Source organism: Paramormyrops kingsleyae, chromosome 10 (genome assembly GCF_048594095.1).
Source record: "Paramormyrops kingsleyae isolate MSU_618 chromosome 10, PKINGS_0.4, whole genome shotgun sequence".
Classification (NCBI taxonomy): domain Eukaryota; kingdom Metazoa; phylum Chordata; class Actinopteri; order Osteoglossiformes; family Mormyridae; genus Paramormyrops; species Paramormyrops kingsleyae.
In genome coordinates, this window is record NC_132806.1 from 21,311,796 (window position 1) to 21,339,659 (window position 27,864).

At 41.1% G+C, this 27,864-nt stretch overlaps 1 long non-coding RNA gene across 1 annotated transcript; it reads left to right on the forward strand.

Moving 5' to 3' along the window:
* The first annotated feature begins 2,187 nt into the window (after window positions 1–2,187).
* On the forward strand, window positions 2,188–5,053 carry LOC111859782 (uncharacterized). Its single transcript, XR_002841892.2, has 3 exons — window positions 2,188–2,369; window positions 4,402–4,527; window positions 4,780–5,053. It is a non-coding gene; the product is annotated as an uncharacterized lncRNA (long non-coding RNA).
* Window positions 5,054–27,864: the final 22,811 nt, after the last annotated feature.

Below are 27,864 nucleotides of genomic sequence, written 5' to 3' on the forward strand. Positions count from 1 at the left end.
ACAAAACCAGCAGCTTAATTTAAGGAGTTTCATTATAAATGCATCACTTCAATGGAATTTAAATTAGAGGCTTATTTGGAGATCATCATGTGAACGTACTGTTCTTAAAAATAACACATTGATTAGGTGCCGATGCAGAAATGCAGTTGACCCTGATATTGTGGTCTGATTCTTGATCTTTCTCCATTCAGCTGGCTTCTGTGTGCTGGTTTGCCACCGAATGGCATTGAAGTAGTCCTTGAAGCAAAGAGTCACATGTTACACTGTTATTTTCCTTCTTTTGTTACATATAACACTAGATCACTATTGTGTATGAGGCTGCTAGAGATGATAAGCTATGTCTCTAGCCAGCACTAACTCAGGGTTTCTCTGTCCTACTTCTGGGGGGTGTTGTATGAAGAAGGATTTCTCAGTTAGCTGGGTTAACGTAAGCTAGAAGTCATGACTGTTTAGGTAAAGAGCATTCCTATTGGATAATCATGACTTCTAGCTCAAATTAACCCAGCTGAGAAATCCTGCTTTGTGGAATACTTATTAATTATTACCATTATTATTTTATCTGTTCTAAAATCTGTATTCTAAATTGGTTTCTTTAAATTGTTGCTATATTATGATAAAACATTCTGGGATTTTCAGATATTTGGATATGTTAGCTGTTATTAACAAGTTCAATGATTCTTCTTGTGCCCATTAATTTAAATTTTAATTCAAATTGCCTACAATCAATATATATGGCTGCTTTACACGTACAAAACCTTGGTTCATTAATTAAACTGATTATGGGCTGTCTTTTTTTGTAAGAGCACAAATTAACAAAAGTTAAGAGAATGTGCTTTCCTTTTATTAGCAGAAGGTTACTTGCAATTCTCTAATTAAGTACCTGTAGCTTATAAACTGTGTGATATCAAGTCACTATGCTGTAACTCTGAAGTTCAGTCCTATTAACCAGCTGGGGTCTAAGGCCTTCTCAGATACTTTTATCCATCCATCCATCCATCTTCCCACAATATATCTGGGCATCGTTAGGCCTGGACCCTGTCCAAGGCAGCATGGTGTATACGCAGGGGCGGATTAACGCACAGGCTAGATATGGCTTAAGCCTAGGGGCCCCACGTGTGCCAGCCTGCAAGGGGGCCCCCATTGGCGTGGAGGGGGGCGGGGTTGGGGGGCCCACAGACTACTGTAGCCTAGGGGCCTCTGTACACCTTTATCCGCCCCTGTGTATACGGCTGGGATACACTCTGGATGGGATTTCAGTCCCACTCAGGGCACATACAAGCACACACTAATTTAGAGGCACTAGTTAGATTTTACATCCTTGGACTGTAGGGGGAAACCTGAGTACTGACAGGAAACTCACATGGCATGAAACATCCACACAACAGTGCTACTTGCCGAGACACACCTACCACCAGGGCTGCCAGTTTCTGTGCACGCATCTGGTATGACACTCACACTTTCAGACTCTCATGCTCTCGCAAGAAATCTTATGACAAATCTAAAATTAGCTACATCAAAAGCGTTGAGGTAGTTTGCCATCCCTAGACTGTTTACAAGGCAATAAAACTCTTAATACATGAAATGTGTGTGCATGTGTCTGCAGACTTGTTTTGAATTGAAAATTACTCCAGTCTGCTAACCCTGTACCTTCTGAAATATACCTTGTATTGCATAGTGTTTTTTTTTTACTTATGTAATGTCTGCATGAGGTTCTTTTTGTGGGCATTAAAATCTTAATATCAATTCCCTAAGTCAGGGCTCAACAGAGGTGGACATTTCAGGTCCAGAAAGTAAAAATCCAAACCAGGATTTCATGTCAACCAACCAGTTGATTACTCTGTGACTGTGACTCTTAATGCTCAACTGGTTGGTTGAAATGAAATCCTGGTTTGGATTTTTACTTTCTGGACCTGAAATGTCCACCTCTGGGGCTCAAACTCACTTCCTGCCATGTTGGACCCAATCCAGTCCCAAGTGGGCCTATCTATCTGTGTATAGCGGACTAAACACACATTAACAACACAATTCCGGATCTTTTTTGTCGGGGTTAATGGTTTCCCCCGTATAGGCTAGCCTAGCAAACGACTGTGGAAAATTAATGGTGCTAATCAAAACCTGATTACGATTAACAGCATCTGGTGAAAAAGTGTGACAATTAAGTATATAGAACTTGACCTGCGATCTCAATATCTGCCTTTCGGGGCATTTTATAACCATATAGTTAAAAGTACATATATGAAGAAAACATACGCTGGCGAAAGCCTGACTACTGTCGAGGGTTGTCTTTGCAGACACCAGAATAAGATTTCTACAATGTTACTACTTTAGTGGCATTTCTGCGTTTCGCATCTGCATCACTTATCAGCACGGTAAGTCTGATAATGCTGGTATTATATTCCTTCAGCACTTACGTGCCCACAGATGAAAAAATAAGAATAGCGAATTTTTATAGTTCTAAAACCGTAATGCGAGATCTTTCAAATCGAAGTCTGTCCATAATCTCAAATCATCTTGTCGGCCGGATGAGGGGTTGTTTCTAAACCCATTTTTCGAGAGGCATGTTCCATCGGTAAAATATCGCCCTACTTCTCTATAATCACAGAAAAGCCAGAACATATCCGTTTAAACTTTTAGTATTAGTATTGGGTACGCTACTTAAACTGTAGGAAACACGGATTCACCAGTCACTACATTTCCCATAGTGCCCCAGTACCCACTGAGTTGTAGGTAGTACCACAGCGGCTCTGGGCATTACGAAGAGATGGACATACGCAAAAATGACATCTTGCCACTAAACATCTTTTTTTTCGTATTTGTGAGTAAAATACACAGAAAACAAAACTGTAAATACGTTTTATTGCTGCTTCATTGGATGGAGTGACAAGTGAAGAGAGTAGGCTATACACTGAGAGCGGACTGCCAGTATTTCTGTTTTTAAGTATTCACGAAAGTTTTCGTTTCTCGTTGCCGTTATCCATGGCAATGTCACTTTAATGGGGGTAAAGGATGTATGGCCCAGTAGAAGCTTCAGGCCAGAAATGTCCTTTGGCCGGATGCAATGAAGCAGCGCCATACGTACTCCCTGCGCTGGACATGAGTCTAACACTATTGATTAAATCATAATTAGGACCAGATGGAAATGCAGAGGGTTTCTTTAAGCTTGTTGTTTGGTGCATTTATTCTTCATATTTATTCTTCACATTCTTAACGTGGCATTACAATGTTGTAACTGGAGCTTTACCATGTTTCTTTAGTGGTGGACAGGTGTAGCGTGGACAAGTGCTGCCCCCTGGTGGTAATAAGGCTTGGCCCATGAGAATTAGGCTATTAAAACATTTAATAACGCCATAAAATTGGCTACCGACAAGTGATTTATCCATATGAAAATGACAAGCAAAATTACTTTTTGCATGTACTGACTTGTGCAATGTCTTTTCCCCTCACATAAATAGATAATATCACAGCTTTTGTTAGCATTGCTGATGGGTAAACCCAAGTTTGTAGCTACATAACATCCCCTATGCAATTTCACGTGTGACTAATCTAAATTGAGACTATCGAATATCTAGTGGACCCTAAACGCTGACAGTTCTCTGCACTACAAATGGAGACACTTTGCATGATTATTGGCTTCTTCCTCCGTAAATTGTTGCGGCAGCCATGCATATTGATTTGCGTTCTGATATTTCAAAATCACATTCTCGCACTCCATGCTTATAATAACCCGTCGGAAAATATGGAGATAAGCGCACCGGGGTTTTGCGCTTCATAAATCAGGAGATTGGCATCTTTAATGAGCTTGATATAAGAATTTGTGATTCAGTCCAGCGTCTGCTCGTCTGGTAGAGTGTACGACAACAATGCTCAGATGTAAACAGCTGTTCCGTTTTCCTTCAAGTGCTGGCACACGTTATTCTCCATCAAAATATTCCTACCCATTATTAATCTCGCCGAAATACAAACAAAATTTCAGTTTCCTGTATTATGTTCTATATATTATCCATTCCTGGGTTATTCCCTGACTCCCCCCCCGCCCCCATTGTCTCAATTTCGTATTCCCATAATCGTACATTGAACGATATGGACTGAATAAATAAACCACTAAATGAATGAATAGATGAATGAATGCCCTGTATGCATTCTAGAGGAAGTATATTTATGCATTTTTAATATTGGTTTTAGTGACCTAGTATTTAAAGCATAGGCTACTTGTAGTAAACAAAATATATTCTAATTCATGCAGCTTGTAATTTCAGATAATGGAAAACAAACTTAAGATGCAGGAATTGTATCCGTGTTTGAGCACAAGCCATTGTCCTTTGGTACTGTGGAATGCACTTGTACTTGGACTGTTGATAAGATGGCATCATATTCATGGCATGTGTGTTCTGTTGTGACCAGCGTCTCATCCCGTATAATTCCCTGCCTTGTGTGCTGTGCCGCTCGGGACTGGATCCAAGACCCCCTCAACTCCTTCCTCATAACCGTGTACAGGAAATGTGGATGGATGGAGGGGCATTATTTGCAGTGAGTACCTTTCTCCACAAGGGGTCACTAAAGTACTACAATTGTGAGTGGTAGGTCTGTATTTTTTGGGTCCTTAACGTGAATTCATTTACGTCAGTGTGTGTTCATGAAGCGACGAGACATTTCCATAAAAGATATGAATAAACTGACAAGCAGTGCAGTGTCTACCAATGTTTACAGTGCCATGTCAATGAAAATAAAGGAGGACTATACACTGGAGAAATCACATAGATATCACTGGGTCCTACTCAGTGGTGACATCATTGAAGACACCCTTGACAATGGAGAAGTAAATCTGAACGGTGATCCAACAGCTTCAAGGATGCTTCAAGACTCATCTAGGATCCCTCTTGATCATTGATGGATGCTGCATTCTTATACCACAAACAGTGATTGAAATATCATGTTACTTTATGACCCGTGAATCATACAGCTGAAGATGACAAAAAATATTTACACTTATTTTATGTAGCAGACATTTTCATTCAAAGTGGCGCATGTTTTTTGAGACGAGCCCTGGAGCAATGGGGGGGTTCAGGGCCCTTCTTACTACTGTCTTACAGTCCATGCAGTCTTTCAATAAATTAGATTAAATGCTTAAACATCAGTTATGGGGAGTCTGTATGTTAAACTGTTACTGTACAGAAAAGGTAAAAAATGCATACTGTATTTCTTTGGCTCCAGTAAGTCTGTGAATTGCCTATTGTCACTCCTGATCCAGTTGCTTCGTTTGTCTGGTGTGTCAATGACACACCTAGTCTAATACTCCTTTGTTTATTTTGAATAAACCAAAAATTTAGTTTAGCCTCCATCTCCCTTAGCCAGGCCTCAGACTAATGGGTGTGAATAGATCGCTGACCACTATCGCACATCCTGTTGTTTAATCATTCCTTGCGTTTGATCCAAGTTGTATGTAAGGTCGTCACTCGATAGTCTGCCTTGAGTCCACTTTAAGTGGTACGCTCATAAATAAAACATACCCGATTCAGCCGTCGTCTAGCCGGAATTGATTTTCTTCTGTAACTAAATAGCAAAAAAAACTTCAGCAGGGAAGGGAAATTACATAATGTCAGCACAAAAGAGAAACTTCTCATTCTTAGGTTATGGTAAGTTGTTGGTAGGGTATTGAAGATAGAATAACAGCTCTGATATAAATAAACAGTCATTTGAGCTGATTCTAGCTCTGAAGAACAAACCATATGCTATCTGACACCCTCCTCTGCCGCATGGCCTCGGGACAAGTAGAAACCATGCAGTGCTGTATGGGCTGTAATACCCCTTCGGAGGCCTGACATTCCTCCAGGAATCCAAAGAAAGGGGGTGTGGCCATTTATCTCCTCCCAGTCCTGTCATCCTACTGGCTGTAATATGATATAAAATCAAAGGTGTGGAAGCCAGTGTCACATACCTTAGACTGTCATGGTGTTAATGGTTGTTGTGGGTTTTAATGTGACCACTCAATTCTTTTTCTATAATTTAATATAACGTCATAAACCTTTTTTAATGTCTTTTCTCTTTTTGATAACTTAATCATTTTACCGTATATTAGCTTTAAAAAGACTGAGCCAAAGTAATATCTTGTTGTGAATCATACGAATCTGTAAAATCTTTTATTGGTTTTTGGAGTTATCATTTTTTATATAAAAATGTATTTATTGCCGCATTGCTTGAATATCACTATGACTGAATATTGCTGCATGAGTTTACTACTTAGTGGAGGGGGTTAGCTATATTAAAAATGTAATTTAAGCAAATTCACTTTCTGTTTTGTATGCATGATTGAAAATTCTTGAGATACTGTACATAGATTGTGCTGTCTTGTGTAATGACTTGTTTGCCTTAGTTCTGGGAAAAAGCCATAATGACACTATAAATATTTCCATGCTTGTCATGTAATTTAGAATGTCTGCAGTTTTGCTTTACACCAGTAATATAATCAGCGTTTCCATGTCGTGAATCAAACCTTGAGCTTCTTTTGCAATCCTGCAGTGAAATATGATCTGCAAAACGTAGTGTCCTGCCTTATGGTGAAGACCACAAATCCCTGTCCTGAGACTATGCATGAAGAGGGTGGTCCATAGATCTAGAGCTCTCCCTTATGGTTACGATCAGGAAGCCACATATTGATGTAAGCTGGCAGTGGAAGTGAGGTCACCAAGGCTGTCTCACGTGTCATTCCCCAGACTTTCCGCTTCCTTTTCAGAATAGTAATGTGGACTCTTCCCTGTGTGGTTGCACATGTCCCACCAGGTACACCGTCAAGGTCGTTCCAGTCTTTGTCTAGAGGAGTTCTTTTGCAAATGTAAACTCCAGCATGCACTTTTTTTCTTTGCCTGTTCGCAAAATTGATCCCTCAGCATTAAAGTCAAATGTAAAATAAAACAAAATAATTCTGAGATATTGAAGTCAGTCAACACCATGGCCTGGCTCTGGCAGTAGAGTCGTGTTTTACACTAGTCATTGTTTGAGCCACAGAGCAGAAATGTTTATTCAACCTCTCTTGATCTTCTCTTCATCTCTCTGTCTGCACACTTTTATGTTTGGGCTGTAGCTGCTGTCAAATTTACAATAAGTCCAACTGCAATGTGTTTTTCTTTTAGCACAAACATAACCTCTAAAGAAGTGGTTATAATTGTTACTTAATCACTATTGGATTGATGACAAAAAGACATTTTCATGGTTTAAGTGTTCAGATAAATGTCAGGTTGGTGAAAATTCTGATTGGCTGACTGACTCAATTTGACCAATAGGCTGTAAGATACTGATACTGTATCCAATAGATCAGATCTTATAATGGTGAGGTGTGTATGTTGTACTGTCAGTATGTATCATGCAGTAGAATAATTTTTCTTTTCCAAACAGTGTCTGATAGTTGTATGCAAATTATTTACACAACATAATTGAACAATCTTTTACCTAACTTGATTACAGTGACAGCATGGGGAACCATTTTAAACAATGAAGGAGTGTTTTTTGCATGGAAAAGAACTTCTGAGAAAAGAGTCCCTCTTGTCCATTTGGAGAACAACAATAGGCAGTGTGAACAATGTCTCAAGGTAGCAGAGACTCCTGACAGTAATAGATATGCTTCTCCCTGTGTTAGAAAAACTGATCTACACTCATTGGAGTATTTAGACCATTCTAAAGATGATCTACAAGTAAGTGTGAAAAGCTCACTGTTTATTGGAGAAAGTACAAGCGCACACTAGCCACCAGTAGAGCTGGTGAGACAGCTGACCTGTATCCTGGAACAGGAGCGGGCATTTGCAAAGCAGCAAAATGTGGCGATGCGGAATCCTCTAGGGCGGTGTTTCTCAGTCTGGTCCTCAGACTCCTAAATGGTCCATGTTTTTACCAGGATCTGGGAGGGAGCAGAAATGTGGACCAATCAGGGGCCCCCAGGGAAACACTGCTCTGGGGTTGTCAGACAGAGAATAGCTCCCTCTGGTGTGGAGACTGTAGAAGTTCACAGAGGACACTAGCTTCAGTACATTCACACTCATTCTCACAGATGTTCATATAACAATAAAACTTCTATATTATATTGCCTTGCAGAAATGTTTAGCAAGTATTTAAAAAGTAACAATAGTAGAGTGTAAGTGAGAATAAGAGAATGAATCTTATATAGTTGCATCCAAGATTGTCCAGACTAATGTAGCTGATGCTTATTTTATCAGGTTTGCACAAGTATGTATTTTAATACACAGTTTGTGTTGCGTATCTTGCTTAAGGATGCTACAGTAAGGTCTGAATGGGAAACCAATGTTATTTACTGGAAGAGGTTTAAAATGAGGAAAAAATGAAATTGCAGGAAGACTGGAAAACCAAGCAATACACTTGATTTGATGATGTAATCTAATACTGCCCATAATCTGTTTTATCCACCTGTCTTCAGATAAACAATTGACACCGTACACACTAGAGGCTAAACTTAAACTAAAAGCTTTCTATCACCCTGATTTCTTAATACAAATCAAGGCTTTTAGGACCTAGAGCCAAAGCGGAGGAAATCGCGCAATTTATCGTGTCCTCCCACCTCGCCGCTTTTTCAGCAAAATGTCCCAAACTGAACAATTCAAGCATTATTTCCAGAAAAAAACAAGATAAATAAACCCCCGTGAACAGACAATGCATTTGCAAAGGTCCTCTGAGCATCCCTGTTTCCTGGGCACTCCTCTACCGGGGTTCAGCCCCTCTGTGCCCCACAATGACTCTATACCAGGGGTCCCCAACTCCGGTCCCGGTGAGCTACCGTCCAGTAGGTTTTCTATCATACCTGGCTTCTGATGAGCCACACCTGTTCTCAGGTAAATACCAGGAGCAGGTGTTGCTCATCAGAAGCCAAGTGGGACAGAAAACCTACTGGATAGTAGCTCTCCAGGACCGGAGTTGGAGACCCCTGCTCTATACTTCTTGGGCCAAGCTGATGCTCCCTTAACACCCCTAACTAGAAGATTAAAGCCACACTCTGCAAGCTGTTGCCCCCCCCCTCCCCCCTGTAGTTTTCCATTGACAAGAGTCCCAGTGGGATTCATGGACACGATGTACAGATTCTCCAGCTATATTTGGCGCTGAATTTTTACTTTAAATTTTACTGCTTGGACGACTTAGTAGTTCCCTACACTGCTGGATGAGGCGCCCATAAACTTGCTTTCCAATTTTTACCCAGATTTGAAAGGATTATTGAATATCTTTGTAGCTTGTGGATCCGTATGGCACAGTCATTACTGCCTGCTGTGTTAATATGCAACATGTTGAACTAGCTGTTGCAATTTACTTCTATTTCCTATTTACTTCCGTTTTCCGGATAATACAAGATATTATCTAAATAAAATAACAGTAAAACATTTATTTAAGAAGGGAATTTATGCAGGGGTGGCATGGTGGTGCAGTGGTTAGCACTGTTGCCTCACACCTCTGGGACCTGGGTTTGAGTCTCCGCTTGGGTTACATGTGTGTGGAGTTTGCATGTTCTCCCCATGTCATCGTGGGTTTTCCTCCGGGTACTCTGGTTTCCCCCCACAGTCCAAAGACATGCTGAGGCTAATTGGAGTTGCTAAATTGCCCTTAGGTGTGCATGTGTGAGTGAATGGTGTGTGAGTGTGCCCTGCGATGGGCTGGCCCCCCATCCAGGGTTGTTCCTTGCCTCATGCCCATTGCTTCCAGGATAGGCTCCGGACCCCCCGCGACCCAGTAGGATAAGCGGGTTGGACAATGGATGGATGGATGGAATTTATGCAGCATAATGTTTGTGTTTTCCAAGCATGAGTGCACTGTTCTGGAGTCACTCTGGGACTGTATTTAATTGTGTGCTGACTACCATCTAGGGTTGGGTACTCAATTGGTGGTCTGCATCCAGACCAAAACTCAATTTAATCTGGGCCGCAAGATTTATTACCCCACCCTACACGCCCCAGTCGGTGAAATCAACTGAGGGGGGGATTCCCCCAGTCAGTAAAATCTGCCAAGGGGGATATGATAGACCTTGAGTTTGTGCTACTGGTGGGATTTGAACCAATGGGAAAAATAATTAGAGTATTCCTGCTCTGGGACTGTGCTATAGCTATCTAGTTGTCTGTGAATACCAAGTAGATTCTTTAACTGTGCAGTGCAAATATTATATAAGACTGTGATTTGGCCACAGTCTGGGTGGGGAGATCTTGCATCGCTCATCTGACGGCATACAATGTTACAGCATTCTTACACTCCAGTCGTTACCTATCTAGTCTTCATTTTTAAACAAGCTGTGTCTGTGTATATGTGTAGGCGTGTGTGTCGTGTTTGCCAGCATCTCTGTGGATTTACAATGGTGATTTGCTTTCCAACTTTCTTGTAAGCATAAAGCGCTTAATTTAATTTTCATTTTAATTTAATGTCGTCTTTCAGAGCGAAATTGTTTTTGCTGCTATGAATATCTCTTTTCAGCTTCTTGAAATATTTAATCGGCAAGCAATCTGCAGGCTTTTACTTTATATCTTGCATTTCTCTTCATTCCAATCCCCCCGCATAAACATATTGGGCTGCTCTGATTGCTCTAGAAATTGTCTGTCTTTCTTCTTTTGCTAAATTGCTAAGTTGGCGAAATTGCTAAATTACTAAATTTGGCTGAGCTTACTTTCCAGCAGCTTGGCGGTACTAAATCTGACAGCAGTATGTCGCTAAACTTGGCGTCACTATATCACAGCGGTTGTCTCAGGGGGGTTGGTCTGGTTCTGGTTGGGTTTCCAAGCCCTGCAGGTCACACTAATCACACACGGCGGGGATAGTGGCTGGTCGCCCTGACAACCCACTATCTACATCCACAGAAGCGGAATCCCTGGAAGATTTCTGTGGCCTGCTAACTGGGAGAGGGCTGGTAAAGGGGACAGACACACAGCGTGAGTCTGAGCTCTTAAGCTTCCAGGGACTGCTGATGGTTAATTGTCTTGATTGTTTAGTCCCCGGAGTCCCGTGGATATCGGACTCCCGCGGTTAAATCCAAAGCCACACCCGGGACCAACAAATCTAGGTGTAATAAGAATGTGAGAACAGAATAAATGTATTATAGTCTTTAAAAGGAATATAACTAATAATTAATATGTAAACCTTAAAAACGTAATTAAAAGCAGTGACCTGAAACATGGAAGGTCTACTTTTATGAATGATCTCTTAATGACTTTTATTACTTTGTTTACTGCCTTAACATTTGGTTCTTTGCAAATGATTATTTCCCAGAAGCACTTAAACCCTTATATGCTTCCCCACAGCATCAACAAAACACAGTCCTTGCCACTAAGACCTCATTTTTAGCACATGGATTTGCGTATCTGAAATCCATGCTCATTGTGACTGCCGTGATCATCCCAGGCAGTTCTGTTGTACCACTTAACCCCCTGTGATGGCAGTAAGTATCCGTGTTGTCTTTCAGATGGTCAAATAATGCTCAGTGGAAGCGTGGGCAGGCGATCAATTGGTAATTTAATAACATGTTACCTTTCTCATTTTCAGTGTTTTTAAATGCATTACCCATAGGCACAAGTCACTCTTTCTCATTCCAACCATGGAATATTGTAATTTTTAAAAATCAGTTCTCTCAGCTACTTGAGCAGTTGTCGCACTGCTGCTGTCTCACACCACAGACAATCTGCCACAGCAGCAGATGTAGTTCAGCACCACATGATCAGAAAGCAGCCGCAGCCGGACAGCCGCAGCCGGACAGCCGCAAGACACGGATGTGGCTACAGGCCCCTGATCACCATGAGCTGAGGGTGCGAGGGAGGGGGAGAGAGAGAGAGAGAGAGAGAGAGAGAGAGGGAGAGAGAGAAGGTGAATGGAAAATTTCTGCCTCATGTTTGAGCATGATGACTGTTCTGAGAGGATTGCCACTTCCTGACCAGTGGCATATGGGAGACCCCCCCCCCCCCCCCATTTGGAGCTGCTTGCCTGTGTGATAAACACCAGCCAATGTGCAACGTGCCTATACTTAATCATATACACATACAAATGGATTTTAATTTTAATTTTTAATTCTGTTGTCTGCGGTGGAAAATTGAGACCCCCCCTTACCCTGAGCCTTCGATGGCAATTTGTGGGACCAGTGAACAGCCCTAAATACCCCAGCCAGAGTAAGATCAAGAATGATGGCTCTGATATTAGGTATTGGTGTGAACATCTGTAGCGTTCCCTTCCCAAATGGACGCCAAAGACCTGACCGATTTGTGTAAGATTCGTACTGATGGTGAAAATAATAAATAGACTCTAGGAGAATCTCAGGAGAAGTTTGTGTTCTGACCCAGTCAAGGGCTGGACCATAACAGAATGTGATAGAAGGGTTAGAAGGACACAGTGGACAAGAGAATAACAATAACTGGTACTTTATTGGTCTCTGTGGGGAAATTCTCTTTATGCCTCCTGCAACTTGCTCTCTGTACCTGAGAACATGCTTGACTGTGAAGGGCAGCCACCTGTTGCAGCGCCCAGGGAGCTGCGGGTTAGGGGCCTTGCTTTCAGAGACCTACAGGTGTGCCAAGGCTGGGCTCGAACCGGCAACCTTCCGCTCACAGGCCCAGAAGCTAAGGCCACAGAGCCACGCACTGCCCTCGAATGTGATTAGGGGATGCTGTTATTGCATATTCAGTGAACAGGCACAACAACAAATGGACAAATAGCAAAAACCGCACACCGGTGATAGACTTCAGAGGTTACCAAGGTCAAAACAGCAAACAAAATACAGGCAGCAGTTGGTTCCAGATGTCTACATGCTTCGGCCAAATTTAAACAAGGGGGTGATTTTCCCAGTAACCGATATCTGAAGCTCCCTACAAATAAAGGTCCCTCCGCCCACACAGAAAACAAAAAATTGCATGAGCCATAACAAATGCTTACAAAACATATATGACACAATATATATAATGGGCAGATTTAGGGGAACCAGCACTTTATAAGGTCCCCTGAATATGCAACTTGGAAAATTATATGCTCAGGACTCCCGCCCTGCCTGTTCGGCAAATTTCACTATGGGGGACAGCCCTACCATGGCAACGGCTTGACAAGGGGGCCTGAATTTCCAGCTACACCCCTACCCAGAGCAAACGATACATTGCTACTGAATATATGCAATACAGACACAGTTAGGCTAACACAAAGTAAAGGGTCGAGTAGCCTACTTCATTCAACAATAACATTGATTTAATTGTGGTAAGCTGAACAACCCATGTTTTATTTAAAACATACTGAACATCACAGAATATGCTATGCTACCTGAACAAAACACAGAAATAATAGCATAGGTCTATGCCTTAAACATGATCATACGAATTAGATTGTACAAACATTGCTTTCTGCAGTTTCTAAAACAAGACGATATATTGGGCCATAAGGTTATATACGCAGCTGTGAGGTCGCCAAGGTCCGGACCTCGGTCATTTAAGAGCTAAAAATAAAATTTGAAGCTAAATATTCACCTGAACTTAGTGGATTCATTTTAAAAAATAATAAACAAATTGAGGGGACCCAAGCCCCAACCCCCCAGTTCCTGGACCTCACTATTTTTCAAACCCTGTCTGCAATATACAGCAAACGACAAGTAATCGCAAAGATTGCTGCTAATGCTAACGGCTGCGGTCAGAAGGGCAGCAAGGCAGAAAGTGGGAGAGTTTAAAACAGTAGTAATGCCAGGTGGGATGGAACAGCTGATTAACTGTACCCTCAAGAGGAAATAGGAGGTCAGACATAAATGAATATTTGTATTACATTAGTAAAATATACATTCAAGCAGATCTCTGAGATTAGCCTACATTCTTTTTTTCTTGCAATAGCCCCCTAGCCATAGCAGTATAGGACATTAACCTACTGCCACTGTCTGACTTCTGCTATGATGGTGAAAAGAGATATTTTAGACATCTTTGCCCTTTCATCTAATCCCTTCTCTTTAGCTTGCTTTATTTGTGCTCTACTTAGATATTTTCTCTTCATCATTTCTGTATTTCCATTATTAAAGCTCATATTCATGAAAGCACTGTAGGGCTGCATTGATAATGTTAATAACCTGCAATAAAAAATAGTTGACAATGAATTTTGTTATTGATTGGTGGCACTTTTACAGATTGCTGTGTAAATTCTGTATAAATTCTGTATAACTATAACGACCACCAGCTTTCAATACTTCACTATTCCTCATGCTATTTAGGTCTGCGCATGACGGTGTACACAAGACTGTTGTGTATATACAACAGCTGCATCCCATTTCAGGGGCTGCAACCTTTTAAGGCTGCATTCGAAGACTGAATGCATCATAGCAGCGCGACAAAGTTGGCCCATTTCGAAGGCTGCTTCAGATGCGTCTGTTTTCCGGGGCTGCAAAGTATGCATTTAGTGGATCCTTCATGGCCCAACCTGTTCCAAGATTAATTGCATGGATTTTTAGAAGCATCCAGCCTACAAAGGCTATGCTGACTGCGTCGTTCGAAGAATGTAGCCCCTGAATTGGGACACAGCTTACACCTGTCCACGGACGCAGATGTTCGCAGTCCATGCATGTGTACTGCAATGATTCTCCACCAGTCCAGCAGGGGGCAGATGTTTTTGTAACAAACACAAATACAAACAGTGCAGTGAAATTAGTAAACTTTTATGAGCAATTTAAATTCTTTGCCGCATGGTCACTTTCAATAGAGATCCCCTACAATGTGTGAAGTTTTCTTTGAACTGTGACTTACAAAATACTCCTTGATGTTTTTTAAGTGAAACATGTGTACTTTTCTTTAAACATTGTGTTTTGGCCTAACCAATTGATTCGTCAAGCATTTGATTACATGTTTAATCAATTATCAAAATAATTATGTTTTTGCAGCCCTGGAGAAATGCTTGATTTTACCGGCTCCAATCTAGTACTTAGTTTTGCTGTACACAGCAACTCCCATGTTAACATTACATTCGACTCTGCAGAGAATTTCATTAAGCTTGAAGACATCTGGGACAGGATCCAGAAGGTGATGACAATCATCAGGGAGCCCAACGGGTGCAGCGACAAGCCTCCAACCTACAACACCTGGTTCTGTACATCTCACGGTCGCTCACCAAGCAGTATGCAGCCATTGCATGGGAAGCCCTGTCAATCAGATGGGCACAGCCTCTTGAAGTGGCATTTCCTGTTCAGGGGAAGCTTTGGAATCTCCGCTCTGAGTGCTGAGTGCAGATTTTTCACACGAGTGTGCTGTCTTTCATTTGCACGGCGATGCTGATTCTCGCTTCCCCCAGTAAAAGAAGGTTGTGTTGCTCAGAGCTGCAAGACTGAACTGTGTATTGGTTGCTACTAAGATTCTTAGATCCGTAGATCTTAATCTAGAAGAGTGGCTTGTTATTGTTTGAATGCTTTGTTATGGTGCTGAGTGCTTCTTGGGTAATGCTTTGTATCATTCCTGCGTAGCGCACATTTGTATTTCATCCTGAACAGCTGCTTCTCCTGCCCCCAGAGGGCTCCTGTCTGGATCGGTGCTCCCGGTTCCAAGAAAAACAGACACATACTCCTTCTGAATAGCAATTGTTTTCCATTTATATTCATCAGCTTTCTGTCTCTACGATTACACAAACACATGGGCAAATAATATACCGACAGGTTCAGTTTATGGACAGGAGTAACATTTTACTTGAAAATGCCAGATGAAAAGGCCACTTTGCTTTCAAAAAGAGGCCTGCAGACACAGTGGCTTTCCTGCACAATGCTGAGTCACAGGATTCATCTCCAGTAAACCAGAGTAACTGTTGCATTTTCAGTATGTAGGCCAAGGCCACCTTGTGTTACCGGATAGTTTTTTTTTACTATTGCTATACTTATAATGTCGTCAAGTCACTAAATTAACCATTGATACAAATCATGGTACAAATTTACAGTTAATGTGTAGACTTTTGGTGCACTGGCTGTTTAACTGCCTACTGGTAAATTGACTGCTAAGATTCCACTTCAGTTTATTTATAATTCACACTCTTGTCACACTGTGCTTTTATGACCAAAATATATTTATTTTCAATTACCCACTTCCATGATGTTCAACGACCTAATACAATTCACATTCAAGATAAAGTGAAACTATCTGCTGCCTCTTTAAAAGCTCCCCCCAGAACCTCGACAAATGATGCACATCCTCTGCTCTCTATCTGCATCTCCTTGTTGATGCTATTACGTTTTCTTATTTTGTAAATTGCGGACAGCTGGAGTCCCCAGTGTCCTTTAGCGTGATCCTGGCATACAGCCAATGCGTGCAGTGTTAATGGGAGCTCAGCAGAGGTGGAATCTGACTGGCTTTCTGTGAAATGCCAGAAAGTGTCTGCCTTGAGCCTTAAGGACAAATACATTAATTGTTTTGGCAAAAGAAAAACCCTTTTGGCCATGCATACATAGCGGCACCGAAAAGCCAGATCTGCCTCCTCGCCTTCTATGCTCAACTGACCCTCCTTAAACAGACCGTGATTAACTGCACCTGAGTCCAGTAGCCTACAGTGCCCATTCTCAGGTGCAAGTTCCAGATGAGAGCAAGACCATGTGACCACAATCGCTGCTAATCACTAAGGGAGGATTTAAGACCATCAGGGTATCACACCTGCCGGCTGTATATATTTCTCCTACTGGTGAACCAGGTACCTGCAAAGTTCCAGTTGCCAGAAATTACAATTTTTTTGTTTGCCGATGTGCCAGCTGACTGGAACTGCATGGTGTGAGTCCCCTGTGACCTGCAGTGTGAAGTTTAGATGCCGTTTTGGTGGCCATACATTTCAGAGGCTTTTGCAGACAACTTAGACTGATCCAGAAGTAGAAGTTAAACTAGGATGATTAGCTGCTTTTTATCTGCTTATACATTTTCCTTCTCGTTTGAATGGCACTGGAGGAGCTGTTAGTGCTGTAGCATCTATCCATCTATCCATCCATCCATCCATCCATCCATCACAGGTTTACAGTAAGCCAGGAAATTATCCCAAGAACCATAATGCTAACAACACCTTGGACAGGATGCTTGCTCATTGGTGGATGCACACTAGCATATTTAATGATATGTTATGGTTAAGACACTAATTTATCTGACTTTGGACAGAAGCCATAGTACTTGGTGACAACCTGCACAGACACTGGGAAAACGCACACACAGCTGCATCTGGGAATCCAACCCACAACCCTGCAGGGTAAAACTTTAGTGCCATTAGATGTCATGTAGACTGCTAGCACTGCTACTGCTACTCGTAGTATTATTGAAAGTAGGTATTAGTACTATTATTGGTTAGTATTATTCTGATTAATTAAGGGCATGATTTTAGGCAGCTAATAACTGAAGAGCACGTCAGAGCCAAAAAGGACTTTTCCTCACAATTCAGACATGAGTGCAGTTTACAGCTCTAGCTCTGCTAATTGCAAATAAACAAACAAAAGTGGCTGTGATCCCAAAGGGGCATAATGACTTCGTTTGTCAGCATCATTTGGCTGGTAATGAACTTAAGAGGAGCGATACCAGGAAATCATTTGATTAACGGGAAAATCAGAGCCATTCCTGTGAACTAAACTTACCAAAATTTTTCCTCCACAGTTGACAATGATCTGCAAGGTTTATAAAAGCCAGGAACCAAAGATATGAAGACACCCTGTTCCAAAATATTAGTTACTTTCAAAATGCATGAAATCAAATTTTAGGCTCTTGCCACGAAGTTAATTTTATTTACGCCCCACTCGCCTTGATCGTCATGTTAAATTGGCTAATTTGCAAAATGGAACATACTACATGACCCATAAGCTCAATTTTTCTAGTAATTTAGAAGTTCTGCCTTATTTATTCAGCTTCTTGTAGGAATATTGACTGTGCAGTATGATGAACGGATCCTCACGTTCAACCTGTGTGCCACCATGTACTCATCCTGCTCATTATCGTTAAGCCTCTCACACAAATCTCAGTTTTTCAGTACGGAGCGAAAAGCTATCTCAGATTGAATGTAACTATAGCAATTTAACTGAGACTGCTAGACAACCTAAACCTATATATTTCAGCTGCAATCATCTCCTCCCATGAAATCTGGTTGGGCTAGATAAATGACATAGACACACATAATGATGCATTCCCTTTTAGAAAAAGGAAACCCTCCAGTATGAATCACTGCCCCTAAAAGATCTGTGGAATCTGGTAAATGGGCATAATTCACAATTAATCAGCCTGTCCAATGGGAATCGTTTGCACGGCCCGTGAAGCTGCATGAGACGTTTCAGTCCAATACCCATCCTTGCCTACCTCTCAACTTCTACTGGTAAGTGGTTCAGAAATGGAACTTCAAATTTAGAGGTTTCAGGTGTCTTAAGTTGCAGTCGATTACCAGTACTGTGGGTATGATGAGACAATGACACCATCATCACGGTAGACTGAAGAGCAAACAGTAACATTGCATTCTAATACATTGCAGGTTTGGGGGGGGGGCTGCTGTGCTATGCCTCTTTAGTTTAGTGGTTTCCAACCTTTTTAACCGGATTATGTCATACTTCTAAAATTACATGGACGGGTAACTTTGGGGGGGGGGGGGGGTTGTGACTGAATTAGCCAGGGACATGGCTAAAGTGTGTATGTATGTTTTTGTGCATAATGGCATCTTATTTTTCAATATGGGATTATCCAGTAATATAAGGGACATATGGCAACTTTATCCAGTTGAATACTAGATGTGGACCACTGGTTAGAAACCCCACCATAGTTGACTTTTCTACCTCCCTGGCATAACTACCTGCATTCCTGTTCTTTGAAGACCTGCTCTTGTGTATCCATTTTTCTGACACAGCTTGTGTCTCCTGTCTTCAGATGCACCAAGCTGTACGCAACCCACGGGCTGCAAAGACGGCGGCAAAGCCCCCTAAGCGATAACCTTTTTTATTGCCGCAGAACTTCAATTATTATCAGGAGACCAGATGGTTTACTTGCAATTGGGGCATTGACTTACAGCAATACTCCCCACTTCCGAGAGTGTTTGCATTCAATGATTGTTTGAGGTGTCTATGCTTTCATTTGGAGGTATCACACACCTGTAATCAGAATGTATAAGGTAACAAATTGAAGATGCGAGGGAGACGAGTGAAACTTCCCCTACTCCTGACAGCTATATCAATTATCTTTTCCTAGACTCACTAAGCTAATAATACATTCCTCCTCATTATAGAGGCAGTCAATAGCATTTTTGATGGTACTATAATGTTTGAGATGATGAAGTCCATCTGTTATATGCTAATGAGATTGGCTAATTTAGATAAAGGCATGTCGATGCGTTATTCATGCAGGCACCATCGAGAGCCGTTGGAATTGATGAATATCAAGCAGCATGCGATGAGCATTTATTCCCCGAATTGTTTTTCCACTAGATGGAGGTTACTTTACTGGCATGGCAAAGACTGTGGGCACTGAGAAGGGGCTCCCAGAAGGGGTTCCCAAACGGGGCTCCCAGAAGGGGTTCCCAGACGGCAGCCATTTGTAGAGCTACAAATAGAGTGAACGGGACAGAGGGAAACTTCAAAAGGCTAACAGACGCTAATTCCGCTAATCATGTTCTAAACTGTGTACCGTTCTGAGTAATGGACACTGGAGAACAGCTTGGATTGCAGAGATCAATCCCCAGCCAATAAGTTATATACCTCCACCATGCATGGGCACTATTATTGTCATTAGCTGACCGAACAGGTTGCCTGAATAGATTTAGGAAGTGGTGAGTGTAGTCCAATTAGCTTGTCATTAGAAATGAAGAATCCAGCAAGAACTTTTCTACTTCATATCATCGATAATAAAACCATAATAGTTGTGTTATAGTAAACCTTTCAGACTTAAAATGTGTGCTAAAAACCTATATTTTTTTATGTTAGTTTGTGCGTGTTTGTGTGCGTACAGATGAACTGAATGTCTTTTGTTGATATTTGTGTAAAATGTACATATGCAAGATAGTTTTGCCCATTTTGCATCCCGGTTCAGTATTAATAAAGGATGCAGAAATGCAGAGGTGTTTTCTCAGACTGGTCCTTTAAGTGTAAATGCTATTGTGTTAGGATTTATTTGAGGTTTACGGTGATGTTTTGATATACTGTACAGAGCCTCTAAAAGGACAGGCTTGGAAAATATTATTTTGAAACAGTTTTGCATTCCCTTGCAATTGCTTTTGAGTTCCCTCGAAAAACTTTGGTAGTAACAAGTCCATGGGAATTAAGCATTAGAACTATATCTGTGTATTCAAAATGCATGCCAGAGCAACAAGTGAGTGCACAGAACGTGCAAGTCACAAGACAGGATTCCGAGGGAAGATAAATGTCTTGCGAAAGAGTGCAGAAGTTTTGCAAAGAAAAGCAAAACAGTTAAAAAAAAAAATATTTGACAAACTTCTCCGTTTAGGGGCCCTCTAATTTACAATGTAGATGTATCTTGTTAATGCCGAATTAGATAAATGCGTCATACTGACCATAATTTCGGCAAATATGAACAAGTAATGCAAATGTTCCTCAGTGACCCCAGACAGAGAGCACAGCTAATAGATGTGTGACTTTAGTAGGACATTAAACTGCCTCAGCTGACCTGCACCTGTCACCTAAGAGCTGTCTGCTAGCACTGTAATCTTAAATATACAGCCGCATAATATCCGTCAGACCTATAAAGACAATATATTCGTTTTCATAAGTTATTTTATGGTCCTCATGTCAAGGTTTGTTGTGTACTTTTCTCTCACTGTCCAATCAGTGTGGATGAAGCGGAAATGAGGTAATGACTTCAATATGTTGCTTGCCAACCATAATGAGAAGTCAGTGTTGTTAATCACAGTATGAAGGCAGGAAGGCCCCTTGGTAGGATTATTTTGTTTTGTTACTTTGCTTTATCTCTATGTATTCATGTTCTTCTTTCATATTGTTTATACATGTGTGGTACCCTTATAATTTGTAGAAGAAACAGCAGCATAAAACCTTTTTATGTTATGCAGTTATTTTACCTACACATCTGGATAGCACTGGTACAATACTTATGGTAATAGTATTAGACCATTGCGTAACAAATCATATGTTGAATAACCCTTGCTCCAGTGTAAGTTTGTACTTGTTACATTTGTTCATTGGGAGTTCAGTCTACCAGCACTGATACCGGAATTGTCTCCTTGACAGCTGTATGCTTGTGGTGTATTATCTGCCTCACTTGTCTGTCGCTTCGAACAAAAGTGCCTGTGAGATAAATAAATGTACTGCAAATATTTGTGGATGCTACGACTGTAGACCAGCTGTAATTTACAGAAAACTCATATTTTTAAATAACTGAAGTAAATTGCTTTCTAAATTTGTGTAGGACATGAAACACAAACACTGCAATGTACTTGAATCTGAGTAAATGTTCCTGGACAGCAGAAGGTACTTCCGCACAACTATATTGCACATCTCTCCATATTGCACATCTCCTCACATTTGTCAATGCCCTGTGCATTTTTAATCATGTACACTCAGGAGTTGGGAACTGCGCATACACATTACACTCACCCCTTTCATTACAGTATTATTGCTTATTTGGTACTATAACTATACAGCCATATAAAAGAATGGAGAAAAAAACATTAACGCAAGCTAATCAGATCCGTCGTGATCAGATAAGCAAATGTGCCGCAAACAGTCACTTAACCTCTGAGTTGAATGACAGGAGATAATGTTATAGGCATAGCACAGAACAGTAAAATGCATCCACGTTATTGTTTTTTTAATTAATCTACAAAAAAGAGAGAATAATGGTTTCAAATTCATGGTTGGTGCTATTTGCATGTGCTGTCAGTCATTGCATGATTGACCTATTTCCCATTGGTTTCAATTAGGCACCAGCTGAAAGCACACAATAATCCTAAATGCTGCGGTTTTTCATCGAGCTTATAGTTTTGTCTGCCAATACATTAATTACAATAATTTGGAACATTTACAAAATTTTTGTACTGCAGGTCTATAAATGTACAATTCAGAACAGAAGCTTATATAGGACTATTTTGTTTAGTGGAGCCCATGCATCAGTGATTCTCAATAGGCAGCGAGGCGGGAAAGAGGCTCATTGTCCTGCAAGTCAGGCATAAATTCAAACAGAACATATGTGATATAGCTTCTGGTTTTCAGTCTTTTCAGTGAGGTGCGAATGTGAGTCAATCCAGGCTTTTGGCATGGTTACTCCTTGCTTGCAAATAAATTTGCATGAACACCAAATACACCCTGATGTTATTTCAGGCTTGATACGGGGTGCACAAGTAGCTTTGAGTATAATGTTATATAATATTAAATATTATACAGTATTAAATAATATTGTATTTATTGAACCTGTGGCATATTTATATATTTATAGGATTTGTAAACTACTATTTCAGCCCTTTCAATTAAAAGGACCCGTTTTCACTTAAGCACTGAGTTCTTGCTGTGTTCTGATTGGTCAGTCTCCATGAATGTGTCACTAATGCTAATATGAAGCAGCTGTATGAGACTTTCAGTCAAGGACACGAACCAGTAAAAGCACAAGACAATCTGAACAATTTAGCTGTGCACAAGAACCTTTCAGTTTTAAAGTAGTTCATAGCTCATAGTGTCCTTCCTGAAATTGATTAGGTGGGTCATCGTAATCTGTGGTGTGGAAATGATCTCATTAGGAATTTTTTTGTATATTTGTGTTTTTCTCAAGCAATGTCATTGTAGTGGTAGATTTTGGAGCAAATCAAACGGCCCTGCCCACAGGCACTCAAAGGCAGGTGCTGCTGGGCTGACTCTGAGCCCAGCTGTTTGATCTGGATGTTTGGTGAGCCTGTCCCTGCTTGTAAAATCGTGTAGGGTCTCCTCCTCCTCCTCTGCAGTGCAGGCCCTATTAGCAGGTATCCTGCATCCAGTGCTGGGACCAAAACAAAATGACTAAGGGATGCATCTGGAATTAGTGAGGAGCAATGCAGCCCCCACTCACCCAACAGTCATGGTGTGATTGACCCCCACCTGAGTGTGCATATCATTAATTTGAGGGTGCTATGCACCCCTTGGCGCCCTTGTAAACCTGGGTCTCTTTCTGTGTTTGGCCAGTTAATTACATGTATTCCCTTGCAGGTCTCCATGGTCACAGGGTCCACACCTCAGCATCCATCATTACTCCCCAGTGCTGCGTACAGGCAGCCTCTCGTCTTAATGCCAACCCACAATGCTTTGCTGAATGTCCATACATTTGTCAAATATCTGCATAAACATTTGCCTATTCAGACATATATACACACAGGCTAGAGATACCAACAGCTTTAAAAAAAGATAGATACATTGCAAATGCCCAGGCATGTTTTAGTCTTTATTCATGCCTGTCAGCTTGAGTCCCATCAGTGTCCAAACTGCTTCGTCACGCCATTATCTTGGGGATGAAGGTCACATGTGCTGTGAGACTCTAATGCAGTGGAAAGCAATCCGTTATTCCTTTCCTCTGTTTCCTGCCCCTTGGCTCTGCCTGAATTTTTAGGGGATTGCTAACCCATTGTTGGCATTCCTGGCAACATTCAAACACTGTTTCATAACTGAACAGTAGGCCACAATGCACCATGCATATTCTGGGCACAGCTGTAAGCAGGAGATCGCAAACGTCGTGTGAATATTGCCAAAGAATTTCTTTAGCGTTACTTCGTTTAGCTATTACTGGAACTTCAATATAGGCCCTGCATTGGAAAGCCTGACAATATGGTCTGTCATGGGACTTGGTTTTTGGCACCAGAGATTTATGCGACGGATGCACCTCAGTTACATTTGCTGTAGGGTGCCTTGTCACTAGAGAAATTATTGTTGTTGCTGTTGTTGTTGTTGTTGCTGATCGTTTTGTTTGTTGATTGTTTTGCCTCATCTGAGCTTCTCTGTCCCAACATTACCCTTGAAGGATCTGTCTGAGCCCAGAGTATTTGAGCTCAGAGACTTTCTGCCAACCCTGTAGTTGAGTTTAAAGCTCCTTGCATGTAGAAGCATGTTTCTCTCTCTGCCTCCAGGCAATCAGGCACAGCTCTCAGCTCCCATGTAGAAGACACACTCTCAAGCACGAGGCATTGGCTCATTGTTCCCCCCCCAGGGCTAAAGCGTACCGCTCAGTTTGTGCCCAGTGGAGCATCCACATAACCAATTAGTGTGTCCTATTCCCTCTCAATTACCGTCAGAGCCAATTGGGTGATACTGGTTTAATTCCAATACCACATTAATAGCGATATGCCTGAAAAATTCTCTCGTGGACAGTGCTGTCGCTTTTCCAGTGGTTGCGACTGTTCTCGATGCTACGCTCATCGGTCCCGGTATCCGTTACTCCTGCGTTGGCTGGGTTGCTGTGGTGACCCATCTCTTTGTTTCGGGAGGCCAACTTTTGAATGGAGAATGTTTGTTAGAAAAGCATTCCACAAGCCTTCCCAGAAGGGGGTACTTATCACCTGTTGACTAATGAGACAGGTGTCCTCTTGCTATCATTTCGCTGGAAGCTTCATACTATAGTAGCCATGAAAGGGGAATTGTCAACATTGATTATCGTCAATGCTGAAACTGGTCTTAACTGATACCTCTGGATGGCTTCTCTTTGCTGCTACAAGACTTGATTTTGAACTAGTTTTTAGCTTTAAAATATGTGCTGTGTTTTTCTTCTGTCCTTTGGATAAATATTTAAGCATGGACTAATTAAAACTATGATAAAGCAAAGCTCATAATCCCCAAGTTATTTACATTGATTTTTATTAAGCAGATGTTTTTTTTTTTAATGTGAGCACTTGCTTCAGCTTGCATTGTGTTGAAAAGCACCATTTGGTCTGTGATACCCTTCATAGCTGCAGTTAATGAAGCATGCAGTTAATGATGTTGAATGCTAAACCAACCAATCAGATTGCAGTATAGGCACCAGCTTCCGTTGCCATGGACCCTAGATCTGAATGCCACAGCCAGCACAAATGTAGTCAATATGTTCAATATGTGAACTGAAAGTGATTATTTTATTCTGATCTCAATACATATAAATTAAATATAAATTAGAATGGTTGGTCTGGATAATTTGGTGGGCCAACAGATACCATTACCATAGCCTTTTTTGAATAAGTGTCTTTGAAGGTTTCTCTGAAATGAGCCGTTCGGTTGGTATACTCTGTGCAGTACCTCCTGAAATACCCTAAAAGGATAAAGAGTTCACTTTTGTAATATATCAGATCCATTAAATTAAGAACTACATTACAGCGAGGAGTATCACTGCAACACTGAAATGCAATTTAAAAGTCTGCTATAGCAACCACAGGAGCTTGGAGATGAATTAACTAAAGATATAACAGTGTTAGCTGAGATGAGAGCTCTTTTGATTGAGACTGGTTGATTTAAACCTGTCAGTTGAGAATTACGGTATAAAACTATCTTTTATAGCAGAGGATATACAGTTTATGCACTGCAGAGGGGTGATCGCACAATAGAATAGTGAAGGATTAAACTGTGCTTTGGTTTTACCATGAGTTCCCATGATGCTCAGTCAGGAGTTGCACTCATTTGATGTTACAATTCTGTTATTGATTCCTCTGTAGAAACAGGGTGACCTTTCCTAATACAGCCTGTTGTAGCATAAGCATGCCACTAAGCCTCTAATGCAACCTAATGCAAAGGACAACAGTTTTGTGTAAATTATTTGTGACAGTGATTTTGGCTGAGGCTCTGCCCTGGATAATTATATATGGGAAGATGCAGAAATGGGAATTACAAAGGTACAGTCCTGAGGTCCTTGGTGCTTCTTTGTGCTTGAATACTTTGTATGGTTTGCCCTTATTCAGTTAATAAAGTTTGCATCCCAAGCAACGCAACAGATCTGAGTGATGACAAAGACCATCTGGCTTAATAAGTCAGTTTAAGTCACTCTGTGGCATATCCCGCCTACAGCTGCATGAGGCAATATGTAACGATAGCATTCCGTCTATATTACATTCATATTTAATAGGTTTCGCCTTTGTATTCCCAGTGTTAAACTAAGCCTGGTATTACCTTTAATGAGAAGACCGCCTGCGGCATTCAGATCACAGTTCACTCGTACAATCCATGTACGGTGTAATTACCGGCGGTTGGGATCGGGCATACATTAGTTAGAACTGCAGCTTCAGAATTGCTCTGTATTCTATTGGATGCTGACGCTGTTTCAAGTGGCTTCATGTCATGATTTTAGCAAGAAAACTGTTAGCAAGGAATGTTAAGTAGAGCCAGTGCAACTTTTCTTACCATTATCGTTTCTACTATTATGCAGTTGGTTAACTTTCAGAGGCGGAGGCATTTCCTTTGGTGCTGCCTCCCAAACACTGCTTAAGCCGTTGTACATACTGAAACTCAGGCCCCAGCACGGGTGTCTCTGTAAGCAGTGCCATTACTTTCCTCCTCATTCCCACAGGGAAACACTGACCATTTGCAAATTTAATAATATAAACAGCTGCTGCAATTATCCATTAAGATTCCTGAGACTGAGGAAGGTAATTTTGGCACATTGGGTCCAGTCACCCTTTTCTCCTTCCATTTATTAACAATTAGCACTATTTCTACACATTTGACAGTGGAGCTTTGGCTAACTAGTGTGTGCTAAGAATAGCCAGGGAGACATGGAGCCGGAGACCATTTAAAATAAAGAAGAAATTGAGGTTTGCATGATTGACAGCAGCTTGTGGGTCCTGTGGGTTGGGTGCTTGGCTAAAATCTCCCTTTACAGAGATACAAGACAATGAATTGCTGAATAAATAACTATGCAAAATATTCAGAAATCGGTGCTAATCGCTAAGGGTAATAACCTCACCCTATTCCTTGTGGTACTGTACATCCAGTTTTTATTTACATATCCACACTGGGTCAACTGTTATATGCTAATCACTTCAACTACAGCTAAAGCTGTATATGATAGTCCTTATAGAATATACCAGCTCTTCGCTGTTATGCCATTTAGTAGGTGAATGAAGCAGTGTTCCAACTTTTTAATCAATGAAAGAGCACATCTACAATAAATCATTAACACAATTGTAACCCAACAAGCACATTGTTACATTTTATCTAGTGATGTCACTAATGGGCTATCAGACAGTTGATAAGATGGGCTATTACTGTATTTAACAACAGGAAGTAGCTCATAACCACCCCAGGAACATTATTTTGGAAAATACAATATCATATGTGTCATTTGGAATTGAGGTGTCGTGGGAGGATTCTTTGCGTAATTTAAATGTGCAGTTGCATTTCTGGGTTACTCTTAGTGTCCTTCTTGAACAAACGGTGCATGTCATGCCCTCCACATCATTATCTCATTCCCAGCCTTGGCTTCTGTGACTCGATACCGTTAAAGTGTTTTCACGTTTAATATTTCCAGTGCCACTGGACACCTACTAACCATGATGTCATTCGCTTTCTTCCTGTTGTTTTCAGATGATCGACCTTACTTACGATTTTGCATGATAAACAGCTGCACGTATATAGAAGCTTGTCGTTAAAAGAATAAAGAATGATACACGTGAAAAATTGTGCAGGTTAGGCACGATTCACCCTAATGTGGAGTGGAATATGCTGTCAGGCTGACATTCAGCATCCTAAACAGTCATTTTTAAGTATTCAGGGGCCTTATTTCCAGCTTTCCTTGAAGTGGAGCCGTGTGATTCCTCTTCGAATGAGTCTTGTTGTGCGTCATATGACTGCGCTGAATATAAAAATTTATTGCACATTGATATTCTATGATTAGTCTTAACGTTAACATTAAATTATGTATACCACATACTTCATTCATACTGCAGTGATCATTATTAGTCTCATTATGATGTATGTTACTATGTTCAACAAAGCATACTGGATTTCAGGTCTTGCATCCA